Source organism: Petaurus breviceps, unplaced genomic scaffold (genome assembly GCF_028583685.1).
Source record: "Petaurus breviceps papuanus isolate PSGF00001 unplaced genomic scaffold, PetGlider_PUasm1.0 229, whole genome shotgun sequence".
Lineage (NCBI taxonomy): Eukaryota > Metazoa > Chordata > Mammalia > Diprotodontia > Petauridae > Petaurus > Petaurus breviceps.
This window is the reverse complement of record NW_027185903.1, coordinates 2,057,408-2,060,607: the sequence shown is the minus strand read 5'-3', so window position 1 is coordinate 2,060,607 and position 3,200 is coordinate 2,057,408.

Genomic DNA, 3,200 nt, shown 5'->3' with positions numbered 1-3,200 from the left:
TAGTATGTATCCCAGACAAGACTTGATCCCTTTCTGAACCTAATGCCAGCCCTTTATCGATTCCGGTGCGTTGCCTCTCCATGTAATCTTAGGTTGCGTTAATAGCAGATTATTGGTCAATATGTGAGAAATAACAACCTTGGCTGGATCAACTCTAGAACACTAGCCAGGGGAGAAGGACTAGGATGGTGAAAGCACTGGAGATGATACCACATGAACATCAGCCTAGTTTCACCCAAAGAAGAGCAGACTCAGGGAAGACATACTAACTTGTCTTTGAGTATTTAAAGGCCTACCATGCTGAAAAAAAGGATTTGACCTATTTCCCTTGACACCAAGAGGATAGGATTAAGAGGGGTTGGTAGAAGCAGGGCAGGTTACTCTGACCACAAGGGAAACCTTTCTAAAGGTCTGTCAGGAGGACGGATTACATTTAGAGGTACTGGTTTCTCCATCCCCAGAGATGACAGGCTGAATGACCACTTCTCAGGGATTCTGCCAAGGATCTACCCATTTGGTGGCAGTTAGGTGGCTCAGTGAGTAGAGCGCCAGCCCTGGAGTCAGGAGGACCTGAGTTCAAATTGGCCTCAGATACTCAATATACTTTCTAGCTGTGTGACCTTGGGCAAGTCACTTAACCCCGATTGCCCTGCCTTTCCCTCTCCAAAAAGACAAGAACAATAACAACAACAACAAAATAATTTTATGGTGCAAAAACTTCCTGAGGTCCCTTTCTGAGTTGAAGGAATGGACAATATTTTGAACAAGAAGACATTTTAGTAGAGCCCCTAAACTAAGAATAGGCAGCATTTATATAGCACTTTCAGGTTTGCAAAGCTCTTTGTATCCTCATAACAACTCTATATATGGGAAGGTACTGTTATGATCTTCATTTTACAGTTGGGGAAATCCAAGCTGAGTTCAGTCATTTTCCCAGGGTCACACAACTATCTAAAGAATATCTAAGGAAGAATTTGAACTCATATCTTCCTGACAACCACTCCAACACCATCCACTGCACCATTTAGTTGCCATATGCAGTCTTTTTTGCAGAGACCTTCAAATTTCCAGGCTTCTAAGCTCACAGGGGAAGATACCCTTAAATCTGCTAAAGGAGAAAGTGCTGCCACTCAGACCCTATATCATGTGGGAGCACAGGAAAATAGGAAAAATAAAGGGGCATGGGGGGAGGGGCCCTACCTGCTGGGCATCTGCTTATTTTATAGTCTATAAAAGACTAGAGAGCTTTTGGCGGTAGGAAAGATAAAGCTGAACTACCATTTTCTTGGGACAGCTGCCTGTCTGCCTGTCTCTTACTCCCTTCTCTGCCTTCCCTTGCCTCTAGTCCCCACAGGCCTACCCCAGGCTGCCAAGAAAATCATATTTAATTTATTTATTTCATTTGGTCCTGAGGTGCCCTGAGTAGCTCCTTTTCAAGGGCCCTGAGGTGGGTGTACAGGAAAATACAATCCTAATTAAAATGACAAACCACCAGCAGTACCAATTAATAAAACATCAGAATAAAACTGCATTAAAAAAGTCAGGCTTTTGCTACTGCCCCTCCCCCCCACTCACATTAGAAGATGGGCAAGGAACATGTAGGTAAGAAAAAAAATATGAAGTAAGGGTAGCATTTCTCATTCTTAATGCGGGAGAGGGATTGTGGTTTAATCATTTCTGGTGGGGGGAAGAAAGTGCATACTGAGAGTCCTGATATTCAATTTCTAAGTCCTTCTCTCTGCCATTAACTAGGTTCCTGGCTTTGGGCAAGTCACTTCACTCCTATGAGTCTGAATTTCCCCATATGCAAAGTGGGGATAAGAATGCTTGTGTTACCTACCTCACAGCTTGAGTTTAGGTCAGTACTTTGAACATTTCAAAGTTATCTAGATGTGACAACATACTCTCATTCTCATATTGCTAGGATTTTGTTTGCTTCTAGTTTCTGCAATTAGGGATGTAGGTGGGAGGAGAAAATGTCTTCCAACCTAGAATTGGAGCCAGAGGACCTGGGTTCCAGTCTTGACTCTACTACCAGCCAGCTGTGTGACCATGAACAAAGCACCCTCCATCTCTGGGCTCTATTTTCCTCATTTGAGAGAACTTGAAGGGGAAGGGAGGGAAAGAAGCATTTATTAACTCCTGTGATGTGCCAGGTACCCTAATGAACACTTTACAAATATTATCTCCTTTGAAGGGACCTAAGAAAGCAAGGAATCCTCCCCCATCAATTGTTAGATCAAGAAACTGAGGTTAAGTGAGGTTAACTGAGGTTAAGTTAAAGGCCATGTGAATAATAAGTAATAGAGTCAGGATTTAAATTCAGGTCCCCAGGTCTCCTCAATGCAAATGTACCACACCTGGTCTCTTTCAGCCCTAAGATCCCATTTTTTACACTAAAGGATTTTCCTGACTTCTTCTCAGGGTTAATTCATATTTGTTTCAGGTTTACAGGTTTTTGAAATAGCCAGAATAATCAAGGTTAAATGTTCTGGGTTAGGCCAAAATGAATAATGTTTCATATTCACAGTAGGTTTCCCTGCCAGTTAATAAAATGATTTATCTGAACTACTTTGCTCTTTATTGATAACAGGGGGTCCTACTTTTCTCCTCCAGTCTTTTCCTTTCTAAGAAAAGACAAGTAACACTTATTGAATTCTAATGCATCATTCTAATAATGGGTGTCAATAGTGGCAGACAGATGCAAGAAACATGGGGTCTATCCCAGAGCACCTTGTGAGCAAATCTTTCCACCACCACTCCCCTCCCCAGGAAGCTGAGAGTTCATTACCAGCAAGAGAAAAAAAGTCAATAAATATGTAGCTATGTTTCAGTCCTTGACTATGGCTAATCTTTATACTAGTTAAATCATTATGTTCCCCTGAATGATGCAGGAGGCTGTGTTGGGGGTTAGAGAGGTGAGAGAAGAATGACAGGGAAATTTACCAAGGTCTCCAAGAGGAATTTGGAGTCCTAACTATGGGATGCCCTGGAAAGGAGAGTGCAACTAGAAAAAAATGAATAAGTAGTTATAAGGATTGTGGGGAAATTTGGAGAGTGATGTGGGGTATTTGGAGAAAGGGAAGAAATATTTTATATAGGATTAGTAGTAAACAGATGATGCTCACCAGTTCTGAAGGACAATTCTTGTAGTTTAACAATCAGCATTTGGAGGTGAAAGGAACCTTAGAAATTCTAGA